The sequence below is a fragment of the Pteropus vampyrus genome, unplaced genomic scaffold (assembly GCF_000151845.1).
Source record: "Pteropus vampyrus isolate Shadow unplaced genomic scaffold, Pvam_2.0 Scaffold24, whole genome shotgun sequence".
Taxonomy (NCBI): Eukaryota; Metazoa; Chordata; class Mammalia; order Chiroptera; family Pteropodidae; genus Pteropus; species Pteropus vampyrus.
The window spans coordinates 12,220,360-12,234,532 of NW_011888805.1; the positions used below are offsets into that span (position 1 = coordinate 12,220,360).

The window sequence follows — 14,173 nt, forward strand, 5'->3', positions numbered from 1 at the left end:
GTAGATGTTTAAAATGTGGATCCTAATGGAAGCTATATGACAGTTCTGAACTGTTCTTACCTTTATTTGTCAAATGCAAATCCCACAATTTATTCAAGATTGTTTTGAGAAATTAATGAGCACCTCATAAATTAAATATGCTTTATTAATGTCATATTAGTCAACATTAACATTAATACTAATTTTAACTAATGTCTAATTACAGATAACAAGAGAAAAAAGTATATTTTACTGAATACAACTTGAAATTTGGGTATTCAAACTCTGAGATAAGAAATTTAACACAGTAATTCCATATTACATAAAAGCAAAATTTTGGACAGACTTAGTATTTCAAATTAATGGTCTTAATGTACGGCTTTTAAAGAAAATAGCATGTCATTTTCTGATTGTATAGGACATACTCAAAGAAAAAAGTTGTAATTGCCACAGTTGTAATTATTAAGTTTTTTTCTATGTTCATATAGACATATGTTTTGAGGCTGCTAAATCCTTAAGTTTATTTGTACACATTAAACATGACTGGGAATATACATACACACACATACATACATAAATACATATGCTGTTTTATTTAGTCAACAAAGTAGATCTCATGAAGTCACACCAAAATCTTTTAACCTGACATAAAAAATAGCAATATTGAATTGATTTTCCTTGAATACTTACAAATGAGAATGAACTTTCCAAATATCACTACTTATATTTTTTCTGTTAACTATTTCATATCTTTTGTTCATTTTCCTTCTGAGATATTTTACTGATTTATAAAAGCTCTTACATGTAAAGAATATCAATGTTTGCCTGCTTATGCTATTCCTTCTGCTAAAAATGATTTAACCCCACTTCTATGCCTGGCTCAGCATCTCCCTCATCCAATCAATTCTATAACGATGAATTAGAAATCTAAGCATTATGCCCCCTGCTAGGGGATGGGATCCAGTAGTAAACATGACTTGGCAGAGGGAACAGCTAGTGTTTTCAGCTCTGAGGTGAGTTAAAAGTTTAAACTGTTCAGACTTGAAGAAACGTCAACATGGCTACAGTGAGAAGAGTGAATGTGACAGTTGCATGAGACAAGGCTGGAGATGAAGGGAAGGGTCAAATAATTCCTTCTAGGCCATGTTAAACAAAATTTTTCATATTATCCCAAGAACAATGGTGAGCTAAAAGAGAAGCAAGAGATGACATGATGTATTTGTTTTTTAAAAATATATCACTGCCACTTCTGTACCAGGAGAATAGACTGGAAGATAAGAATGGACAGAAAACTCAGGGTCTAGCTCAACAGCCATGGTGAGAGATGACAGCAGTGGAGACCTGGGTGGATGAAGATGGAAGTAGACAGAAGAGAGACCTTTTCAGGAGACAGAGTGAACAGAGCTTTGCGACTGATATAGGGAAGAGGAAAAGGGAGCTAGAGGATGACTCTAGGTATGTGGCCTAAGATACACTTACTGAGACAGGAACAATGAAGAGAGAGCATGTTTGCAGGAGGGATGGAACAAGGAGGAGGGGTAAGAATTCTGTTCGGTCTACGCTGAACCGAAGGAACTTCTGAAACGTACAAGAGGAGATACAGAACTTGCAATCAGATAAGAGTCCATTGCTCCAGACAGGTCTAGGTCTAGATTGGAGGGGAAAATTAGTGAAATCCTAGTATAGAAGGCAATTAAAATCACGATGGGTAAAATAAAAAAAATCATATCGACTAAGACATCTGATCCCCAAGACTGAGCCAGAGTATCCCTGCTGAGTCCCATTATATGCTGCCATGTATATACCACTATCACTACATTTCCCCACACTCTAGTGAAATTTCCTATTTATATATGACTCCTTGGTAGACATAAGCTTCTCAGACACATGATCAAATCTTACTTATTTTTGTACCCTAGCCTTGGCATAATTCCCAAGGCACTAAACACATCCAATGCAGTGTCTGTACAAGATTAACTGTTAGCCTGAGATTACAAAAAAGTAGTATCTACACAGAACCCCTTCTCCAACACACACGTTTAAGAGATTAGACTCTAGGGCAGATCACTTGAGTTAAACCCAGACTCTACCATTTCTCATTTGTGTGACCTTGGGTAAGTTATTTAACGCCTTTGTGCCTCAGTGTTCTCATCTGTAAAATAAGTCAAGATAACAGTGTTGTGAAAATTGAAACTATGCAAAGCACTTAGCACAGTACTTGCACATGGTAAGCATTCAAATTTAACTATTCTCATTGTTACTATTATTATCTCCTTTGTTAACCTTCCAAAGACAGAGAAATGTTCAAAAATAAAAAGGATTTCAAGTTATTTCTTGTGGTCCTTGAGCTTTGGAACACAAAAACAGATCATATTCCTTCAAGTCTAAAAGCAAGGGGAAAAAATAAATATAATTTTGATGTATCTTATAAATAAAATTAGCATTTAAAAAAATAACTAAATTAAACAGTGAATTAAAAAAAAAATCTCCAGTAATAACAAAGCAATTTTGAACTAAAATAAATAGTTGTTGATTGGCTCAGATGTTAAATTGCAACAAAACTGTTTATCATGTTCTTTCCATTTCATTACAAGTGTAAGGCATCAGTTCTCTCCACCGATATTACGTTTCTCTATTTTCTCATATCATGAATGGTCATTTAAAAAACTAGGAAGTTTATCTCTTTCTAGAGAATCTTGATATTTGTCCCGTTACCCATAATAAGTAACTACAGTTTGTAAGACTAATTTAGCCATTAAACCGACGCTAATAAAACAGCATAATTTTGTAAAGATAATTATTTTCTTTGCAAGTATAAATGTTAATTCACTAGGTAGCTAACAAACCGAGTAAGCCTTTCAGTTTCTGCTTGGTATCAGGGTTGGCATGCATAAAGTTCAAATTTCTCCGTATTCTGATTTGTACAGCAGGAGTGTGAATGTAGGGTTCAAACTTGAACTGCTGACAGCTCATCAAGAATTTAATCAAGAGAAAGCACTGCAAGGTGAAAACACAAGAGGTGAAATTTCCAATTTTGAAAGTTTTCTTTCAACTGTTTTTATAGGTTTACCCTTTATACAAAATGTTTGTATTAGTATAGACAACCTGTTTAAGGTCTACGTCATACATGACTGCCATATAAAAAAAGGAAGGTAAGATTATGGAAACAGTGCAGAGTTCAAACCGTACTAGTTAAAAAAAGTTTTAATATTTAGTAAGAAATGTAACATACTTAAATAAAAGCAAACAGGATTACAGAATAAATACTCTTTCCACATGTAAGCACCATTAAGAATTTCTTGTTTTACTCAGAAAAGGTCAGATCGTTCATTGATTGAGGGCTCTGTTACTCAAAAGAGATAAAAAATGGAGAACTTGGCTAAAGATCAGAGGAAAGCCATACATTTTTTAAAATGAGAAACTAAGGTCTATGAGAAAGACTCAAGGACGCTGATTTAAAACTAGCACAATAGTAAACTGAGTGATTAAATAACAATATACAAGTAAAAGAATGGATTCTTATATAGAACACAGAATAAGAGTGATGGAAGTGATCAAGATGACAAACAAAATAAAAACTATGAAGAAGCTCAACACCCAAAGATATTAACTAACCTCTGTAGGGTCCTGATTTTTAAAACATTTCCAAGTTGTTTCTAATGCACAGTTGGTTGATAACCACTGGGCTGAAACACCACAATAGGTCATCAAAATAATGGAATTTTCCTGTCAGTAAGTAAGTCTTTAAAAGGGGCTATATTCTCATATTGGGACTGTTTATCACAGAGAACATCAAGATTTCTGCACTCTGTTTACCATGCATTGTTTCCTTAACTTGAATTCATGTGCTAAACCGACACGATCTGCCTTCTGCCTCTGAAATGTTACGAATGAATGGCTCATTGCTGAATCCAATGTCACAGTTGAAACTCCCTCCTACTAGAGTAGATCTCTCTAGGGCATAAAGCAATGGGAACCCCTGATTCTCAAAATTCTTCCTCTGGTACTACTCCCATCTTTGGTTTCTGTGGTATGTTTCTTAGGTTCTTCCATATCAAATACTTTTCTGTCTGTTCCTTAAATCAGTTCTTACCTGAAGTCCATGACAGATCCTAAAAAGCTCAACCGTATGTTCCAGAAGTGAGAAACTCCTTGAAATTTTTATGTACACACATAAAAATTTGGATTTGTATGTGAGGAAGCAATTGTTTTCTTCATATTCACAAATGAGTTTTAAGATCCCTGACATTTAAGATCACTGCCTTAAATACTTTCCTTCGTTGAGTTTTCAGGCTTCAATTGTTATCCAGTAGATTATTGCTCCTATATCAATCCTGACCAATCTAAGTTCTAAACCCATGTTCCTGTCTGTTAGGCACATTCACTGAATTAAACCAACACATCCAAAATTAATTAACCCCTTTAGAAATACTTGCTTGCTGTCACTTGATTCTTAATTTTAGTTAATGGAGCCACCATCCAAACTTCGCACACCTGAATTGGAAATTTCAGAATCATTCTTCATCTTTTCTTTTTCTCCTATACCCATTTAATTTCTCATCCAGATTCTTTTCTGCATCCAAAGCATCAGTGTTTCATTTTGGGCTTTCATATGCCATTATGGCTACAGCCTTCTAATGGAACTCTCTGCTTGCAATCTACACAATCTAGTCCATTTACCAAATAGGCAACCAGAATCATCTTACTAATTGTGCCACACTCCTGCTTAAAGAAACCTCTTTAAAATAGAATCTAACTCGCTTTACTTGGAATGCAGTGAGCTTCATGTCTCCAATATACCTTTTGTAACCTAATTTCTCACTTCCAACACACATTAACAGTCTCAACTTTTTACCATTCCTCTTGCAATAGCAGATCCTTTCCTGATTTTATATCTGCCTAGGATGCCCTTTTCTCTACTCCTTCGACTAACGAATTATTACTCATAATTGCATTCATTTAGTATGCAACTCATGTGAACCAACCACTGTGCCATGGGAACCTAGTTCAGAACAAAACAGTCAGGTAAGGAACCCTCATGGCAGTTGTATTCCTGTGGAAGAAGCAAACAACAGAGAAGCAACTGAAATAGAGAATGTGATCTACGTAATAAAGGAAACGAGATGACACAAGAGAAACTTTAAAAGGAATGATCCAGGAAGGCCTTTTAACTTCCTCAAAAATGAGAAATTACTCTTAAAATCAGATCCTGAAGGATAAGAAGGAGCCAGCCATATGAAACATTGAGAGAAACGACCCCAAGCAGAGGTCACAGCCAGTGCAAAGGTACTGTGTGTATTATAACTCTACTAGACTGCAGGCACCACGCTCCTTGAAGAGAACTGTTTAATATAAATGTGTGTCTTTAGAATTTTCCTTAGTAACTAGTACTTGGTCATCAACTCAAAAAATCGTTGCTGAATTAAATAAATATTTAGAAGCAATTAAAAGAATTGTGGGTCTGGGGAATAAATGGGAAGAGCAGAGATGTTTCACTATAACAATAAGAATCTTAGTAGCCCCAAACCACTCAAGTTCCTCAACAGTACCCTATTATTTCCTTATTTCACTTTCTGGTATGTTCTGGTTAATGCTCCTGCACCTAACATGTTATTGTTGGTTTTAGTTCAAACCCCCAAATTCTGAAGGGCAAGTGTGTTCCAGGAGCTTTTACAAATATAGTAATATAATACATTTCTGATGTAAGGCAAGAATTATTTTAATTAAAACACACATACAGAGCCTCAGCACTTTTGACATACAGTTCCTTTCCCCTCCCCTAAGAGTTATGTTCTCCATTTCACCCCCAAGGGTCCTAACTCATCCATATGCTAAATTCATTCCATGATAGCTGGTTATAGATAGTCTGGCTACCATGTCAGCTACTTCAGCACAGCAACCATCCAATCAAACAGGGTTTGATGACAAAGCCATTATTCCTCTTTACAAAGTGAAAGTAAGGATACAAGGCAAATTAAGTTAATATAATTACAGGCATTTGAAACTCTTCCAATTTAAAAGGCCCAAAATAAAATGCCTCAAAAGAGTAAATTAAAAGGTACATATTCTTAATGTACACACAAATTAACAATTATCCAAGTAGTTCTACACTATGTACTGAAGCAGAATTTTCAAGATTACTAGCCAACCAAATGTTTTCTCTGCTACACTGACCTAAAGACTTACATTAGCAATATGCTGCTAAGATGATAAAAGTATTATTCATGTAGCTTTTTATCAGTTGTGACATATCAGATCCTTTACCTCAGGTTCTCCACCACTACCACTACCATTAAAAAAGAGCAAAGAACTGAGTTAAGAAATCTAGTGTACCAAGTTGGGGTTCAGGAAGGTCTAACAAACTGGTGACTGTGTCTTCAACATAGTTGTGCCTCCTACAACCACCCTAACCTGCCACCAGTAGAGATGCAGGGATGTGGTCGACCCATGAGCAATTGCGGGACGCTCATTACGACTTTACAAGGTTATAGACACATACAAGTAACTGGAGATACCAAGCTCACTGTAGCCATAAGAAAAAAAAGGCTTTGTGGCTCAACAAAATGAGTTGGCAAATTAAGAAGAATGACGTGTGGTTGTCCCACAAAGGCTTCAGATTCACTATGAATCTTAGCAAAGGTTCGAACAATGGACAGGTTCTATAAATGTTGAACACAGTCATAAACCAAATATCCATCTTCATATTTGCATTTTTATAACTGGCTTTACTATCTTCATATCATTAGGACAGTAACATCTGTCCCTGAAAAAGTGTGATTAAAGAACACTAGGGAAACATTAACAGTGTGTTAGATCTTTATCTCAATACAGGCAGGTTTTATTATGGACAATAGTATTGGTACCTTGGAGACCTGTTTTTCTAAAAATCCCCTAATACTGTGTGTACGCGTGTGTGTGCGTGAAATAGTCATGATCATTTCCTTGCTTAATTCAATATTTTTTAGATCTAGAATCCATAATGGCTACAGGAATAATCTATTCTGGCCAAGGTAGTTATTACTCAAATCAACAATATCAACTAGACTTTACTCTCTTTAAACAGAAAAACAAAAGCCACACATCTTAATACAAGAATATTTGCCAATTTTCTTGGGAGAGGTATATAAAAACCAACTAAAACAAATAAAAACAGAACATGGAAGAAGGAATTCCAAAACTTTACCCCTGAACATTTAAAGCAAAACATACTTTTTAATAACATATCCTACATAAATTTCTATAAGGCATATTTTATAAAAACATTACTGTAGTCAAAACCAAGACCTGGATATGAGCCAAAATAGGAAAAACAGTTTGCAATTCATTGTATTTAAACATAAATTTTTATTTTCTATTTAGCAGTTTCAAATGTCCATAAAACGGAAATATAACATTTGGACTTAACTTTAAAAACTTAGCCATTTCAATAGCAGCATAAACAAAGCTATACTTATCAAGTTATTCCCTTGATTAAGTAGCCTCAGTATTTAGTGTTACCCTTACCATAAACAAATAATTTTCCAATTTTATGCATTCTTGAGCCGCTGAACTACTGGAGTAGAGAAGCAGTTTCAGCTACCTCTAAAATTACAAGATAGCTTGTATGCAGAACATTCATAATGACACGGAAAACTCAAGATAAATGGCTTGACAATGACACGAAGTTTCGAGTTTACCATCATTTAAGGTTATACAAGTAAAAAACAGTGTCTTCTAAAGAAAGACTAATTCTGCTAAATGAAACCATTGGGGTCTATTGCTTTTATTCAGAAGTACCATACAGCTAAACAAGCAGTCAAGTCCACAGGGAAATAGCATTTCAATAGCTGCAACACAGTGCCAGACCAGGCTTTGTTGGTCTTCCTTTTCCAAGAAACAGAGATGTCTTTTTACTTACTCCATCTGCCATAAGTGATAACCAGATGTCTGTGCGACAATTCAAAATTAAAACAAAAGTGCTTTCCCACTCCCAAAACCTAACAGCAGAGAGAAGTCCAATAGTCAGTGATCACAAAGAATTTCAGTGCTTTAATAGAAAGCACCCAAATGAAAGAAAGCATTCAAGTGTCTAATGATTCACCTTTAATGTACTACCAAGCACCACTGCTACGAGCACCAGTTAATATTTTTTCAGCTAACTACATGCTGAACATTGTTTAAGTGCTTTACGTTTAATAACTTGCCCAAGACCATAATAAGCAGCATAGCCACCAGGCTGAACACAGGCAGCCTATAACCAGAGTCCATACTCTTAAGCTCTATACTAACCCTAATCCCGAAAAAGCATTAACTGATTTTTATCAAAACCATTCTGCCTCACAATAAAAATATTCGTAATTTATCAGGAAGAGGAAGGTTAACATCTGATTCTTTGGAACCATTTAATAAAAACAAATTTTCACTTCTTTTCAAATGGTGTGAGTTAAAAAACAAAATGAGTAAAAAAACCCCCCAAACACACCATGGACCAATGTCTATAGACAGACATCTGTGGTGCTAAATATAAAGAATAAAAGTCATCCACATATGTCCTGAGAAAACTGTGTCCTTAACGCACAGTGTGATTTTCAGTATTCTTTCTTAATGGATGAATATTGCATGGTCAAAGTCACAAATTTTTGTGCTGTATTTTTCAGTGAAATTTTAAAGTTTTATTATTGACTCCCATATGAAGGCTAATTTGAACCATCCTGGAATTCACCTTAGTGTGTTTTTGAAAACATTTTAATGGGACCCCAGTAGCATGCTTCCAATATAAAACAAGCCATTTAAACCAAATTCTGAATTTTATCACCTGTTCAGTTACAAGGTAAGTAAGACCGATGTACAATTTCTAATACACCCTGATTCCTTTCCACTAATGAAAACTTCTGGAATATTGCTTTTTCACAATTATACACACACACTCTCTCTTTTAAATAAGAGGTTGATTGTATCTGTGTGGCCTGGAAAGACCTCAGATATGTATATACTGTCACCATTTTGAATTTTCCCAAAGTGGGAGTCACATGAGAAGAGCAAACACTATATCTACCATGATTTTTATTGTCTGATGAGGTTCCTTTCATCCACTAGATTAACTCCTTCAAGTAAAAGAAAAAAAATCTATGTATCCTTCTATTAACATGTTAATCTTCAAAATACACATTCATCCATGACCTGAACATACAGAATGATGGCAACTCAGTCCTGAACATCAAGAAACTTTCAATTTAGCAAGAATGATGAAATCTGTACACCAGTAACTATCACATCAGGTAGTATGCAATAAAGGATTTAAAATTCAAATTTGCATCTGTCATATTTTGGTATCCATGTATGTTATTTCTTTACTATCTACAAGTGCACAAAAAATACCTGAAGAGAAACACCTTTCATTTAGCTTTGCACAGATGATGTGGCATCAGGCATATAAGAGGTACAATAAATGAGAGTATAAACTACAGGAAATCTTTATTAATTCAAATGTCACGATACAGCTAAATTTTCAAAGCACTACAAGTTTTGACTCAGAGACATTGTGGAAAACTACTATATTCTTTTAAAATAAATTTAAACTTCAATTGTTATAGCAATAATAATTTCATCACATGGTCTATGATGCAACAGAAGGAAATCAATCTCCAGGTTATTACCAGCCTCCTGCACCTAAAAACAACATTGATATCCACTCAACTAGATTATATACTCTTGGCTGATTTTTAAAATAACATGCCAAATACATTTTTAAAATAACATGCCAAATACATAAGAAATAACACTCCAAAAAAATTCAGCTGTATTTCATATGTGTTTGTCCTACTTTATAACAAATTCTGCACTATGTGTATACATCCACAAAAATTTTGATATGACATGAAGAAAAATCTGTGGAAATCACTTTGTCCCCTTGAATTTGGCAAAATGTAATTTCAGTTAAATATTCAGATGAAAAATGATCAGAAAAGAATGATGTTAGAAGTTTTTTAAAATAAGAATATGAAAATTTAAGGCTCAATTAAAAACACATAGCAGACTCTACTCTTTAAAAAAAGTGACCATGTCTATCTACTATTACATTATTACCACTTGGATTTCTAAAATACCTTTTATTTTAAAAGTTCAAATATTTTTACATGCCTTATTTCAAAAGTCTTGATTTTCAGCGTAAGGCTCTTACCTGTTGTATTGCACAACCAACATTTATTCAGAATGAATACAGAACATCTAACATGACCACTTCAATTCTTCAAATAAAGGGGAGGGATACAGAAGGAAAATGTAACAAAGTAATATTAATAAAAAGGATATTCAGGCCAAGGATGTATGCTGAAAACCCCCTGAGAAACAGGAATAATACAATAGAATAAAAACTCATTTTTGATTGGGACAAGATTAAGTAAGGAGAGGAAATAAGACAACACCAAATGTCAGTGTTGGAGCAGATAGCAAGGAAAGGAGAAATTGGATTGTTAATAAAGGTGGAAGGTAGAGTTTGACCCCCAGTCAAACATGGAAGGGATATATGCAACAGCAAATTAGCTCTAGGTGAAGTGAGTGTGATGGCAGCCCCGAGACTAAGGGAATTCACAATGTCGCATATGTACTATGAACATCTTGGGGCTCAACATTCAACAGCCTCCAGTGGGGTCACCTCCCAGCATATCTTTCACAGAAGAACAGTTACATGAAAAATTATGTTAACAGTTTTTGAGTCATTAACCTAAAGATGATATTGAGTTTTTCTTCTTAGAGTCTTAAAATGCAATTTTAAGTTTCCCAGTGTTTATACTTCCCATCTTTGTTAAAGGAAACTGCCCACCTCTTTGCATCTAAATCCCTTTAACAAGACACACTGAACCTCAATTCCATGAAAAAGCCTAAGTTAAAAACTATATTCTGGCATCAGTCAAAATAAAGAGCATACAGTAGATTACAGTTTCTGAGACTGACTTAGAGTACACAGAATATAAAAAGAGAAGGCTGAGGATAAAGATAACACCTTTTTGTTTAAGAGAAGCCAGGCTTAGCAAAAAAGGTGGGGGACAAACAGAAGCTGTGCTTGACATAATTGCTTCTGTAATATATCAGTTTTATTTTCATCTTTAATCTTCAATTTTATATAAAGAGTTGTGTTCCCATTGAACACAAAAATAGTATTACTGTAGCCTTTTTTAGTATGCCACAGGAAAACCTCATTTACTGACCTAGAATAGTTTTGAAATGTATAAAACCATTAAGTAGTGACGTAAGGCTTAAAGAGATAGCATACACCGATAAGTATTTAACTGGACAGATCAAACTAAGTAATTCTTTAAACAAATTAGTGATAAAAGCTCCTCGATTTGAATGAACTGCCATTTTCTCAAACTTTCAAAGAGACTGAAAATTATTCAGATCATAGCTGAACCTTCTCCTTATATTTCTTTTTCAGTTTCCCCAGGGAATCTGCCATTGTTTCTTCACACAAAAATTACACCAAGCTTCTTTTCTTTTCTTTTCTTGAGCCAATTTTAAGGCGCTGTTCTTAACCCTAAATACACAAGCCCACGCTGATTAACTGCCAGTGTCGCTTGGGAACTGCAGGTGACAGATGCAGTCAGAGAGCTCACAGATGTGGACTGGCTGCAGTCTAAGCCTTATTGCAACGAACACACTGACAGAACCCGCAGATGCACATCTCGACAAAAGAGAGTTTTAAAAATCATAATTCTCAATTAAATTTACTTTTAAGATTCTTACTGGCGCTTATCCCGACTCTTGTTCCTGCTCAGCTCTACGCACGATTCACTGTATCTTCCTCAGTTTCCAGATCCTTCTTCACATTTTTGGTTAATACAAATAATAATAAAATAAAGCAGGGCTTTTGGCATTGCCAGAACCAGGAACCAACGAAAGTGCTATTTGGGAGCCTTCCCGCCGCAGCAGAGGCTACTTAAGTTTTCTGGGAAGCAACGGAACCCTAGCATCTTTGAACGATCCCTCTTTTCCTGGGTGAGGGCTCCACAGAGACAGATGGAGAATCTCCCTTCTCTGGTCTTTCCCAGAGGTAGCTAACATGAAAAAGAAAACACCTCTTTCTTATCCTATACCCCGTTGGATAACACTCCCAGGCAGTGACGCCCCACCCCCACCCCGTTATCCCTAATAAGATCCCCACATACCGCCCTGTCCTCCTAAGAACTGGACCCTCCCTCGGCCCCCGGACCAATTTCTCCTACCCGAGCGCCTCTCTTCCAGTCATCCGCCACCGCACAACCCACCCGCAGCACGGCCCCCGCTCCGCACACGCCCGCCCTGCGCCCAGATGCCCAGCGCTCGGCACTCAGGCCGCCCGGCTGCCCACGTTCCCCCCGCCCAGGGTCGCCTACGGGGTTACCGTGGGAAAAGGTGGCGGTGGCAGAGGACGCGGCGGCAGCAGTGCTGCCGGTTGCGTCGGACGCGAAGGATAAGCTGGAGGGCAAGGATGATGATGAGGCGGGCGCGCTCCCCAGTCTCCATGGAACTCCCGCCCCGGCCCGTTGCTAAGGAGCCCCCGAGGCTCGGGCTCCGTCTTTCGGGCTTTGTTGTTCCGGGTACGGGGCGGCCGCCGCTTCCCGGCGACAATAAATAGAGAAGACGCGGGGGACGATAGAGATAACGCGCGGGGGCTAGAGCGTCGCCGGACAAGGAGCAATTGAATGCCTCGCTAGCCGCTCATTTCCGGCTCTCACTGCTCCCGTCACTTTCCCCGCCCTTTCCCCCACTTTCGCTTCCTCTTTCTTAGTCCGGAAGTCAGGCCCCTCCTGCACACGAGCTTGACGAGGTCGGGTAAGGGAGGGAGGCTCAGCTCTTGGGCTAGACTCTTGCTTGAGAGCCGCTTAAAAAAGGTTTCGAAAACAAATGCATTTCTTGTGCATTTTTAGCGGTTATCTAAACACGAATATGTAATTTCTGGAGTAAAGTATAATATAAGTGGACTTTTTCTTTTTCGAAACCTTAGAAATTTCTCATTAGCTCAATTTACAGAAGAGGTCCACCATTCAACATAATTAGCAAAGCTAGTCCTTAACTAAATTTATTTTCTGAGTCTAAGACATTTTTTTTATCTGAAAAAGTCCTTCGCTTTTCCAGTTAAAGGCGTTAATTTACAACGTCTCGAGAAAGCTCTCGAATTAAGGAATTATAATCCAAGTCCTAAAAAAGAGCGATAGGTATTGATAGACGACGAATGAACAGAGTAAGTAGGTAGGTAGGTTAGGTAGGTAGATAATTCTGGGAGCTTAGGTCACACTTCTGTTGCCTGTCGCTTTGAGATTCCTTACTCAACTTGGGTTTGCAGTCAGGACTCTGCCTTGGGAATCGGGAGGCACTTCAGTGGCTTCTACGCCGTGTAGTCAGATTCTGGGAGGATGGGCGGTGGAAGAGGGCGGCTTCAGGGTAGGACTGGGGCGCTAGGCGGAAGAAGCGGCAGCTCGGCCTCGCTGGTGTAAGGGCGCTCACATGGAAACTGGGTGCCTGGGGACTGAGACCCTTCAACGGCTCTGCGCCCAAGTAGCCCTGGAATGACCCGGGGAACCCCGAGGGGCGCACACTTCGTCAGTTTGAACCGCCGCGCTGTGGTCCGTGCGCGCCCTCGGGGCCCCTTGGGGCCGGTTGGCGGGGTGGGGGCGGGGGATGAGGGCGGGAGCGAGACTCGAGTAACCGCCCGGGAGTGCCAGGCAGTGAGGAACCCCGCGGCCCCCAAGGATCCCACTCCCAGGCCAGCATGGCCTCAGCTACTGTGCTCAGCTTGTCAGAAACCTCACCCTGGATGAGGTCGGTCAGTGGGCACGTCTGATTTAATGAAAGGCTACGAGGCGTGCTTATAGGTACCCACCTGTGATTGATGTGAATCGTGGATGAAAAATGGTAATGCCACTCTTCTTTTGAAAGAGACGACATGGGCTGACTTCTGGGGGATTTGGGAGTAGGAAACAATATGGGTAACCATTTCATTATTTAGGGGATCACCAAGGATGCCTCTTGATCTTTTGTTTCCCACTCATCGTTCAGAAGAATGAGCATTTAAAAGTTCTGTAGAATTATGGAATTTCCATTTTGTTTCAGTTTCTGTGCTAAATTATTTTTCAAATAATAGTTACAGCTTGTGTTGGGTATAATGAAGAGAATGAACAAGAAGCTGGGTTAGAAAGTAAAGTCTGTAGTAGTTGGAAGACGACTTTTAGGTCTCTAT

General features: G+C 37.9%; 1 protein-coding gene across 1 annotated transcript in view; it reads right to left on the reverse strand.

Moving 5' to 3' along the window:
- Positions 1-12,600, reverse strand: part of TBPL1 (TATA-box binding protein like 1) — a 28,581-nt gene extending 15,981 nt beyond the window's left edge. The window contains exon 1 of the mRNA XM_011356195.2: positions 12,338-12,600. The gene's annotated coding sequence lies outside the window, so the exon portion shown is untranslated. The remainder of the gene's footprint in view (positions 1-12,337) is intronic.
- Positions 12,601-14,173: the final 1,573 nt, after the last annotated feature.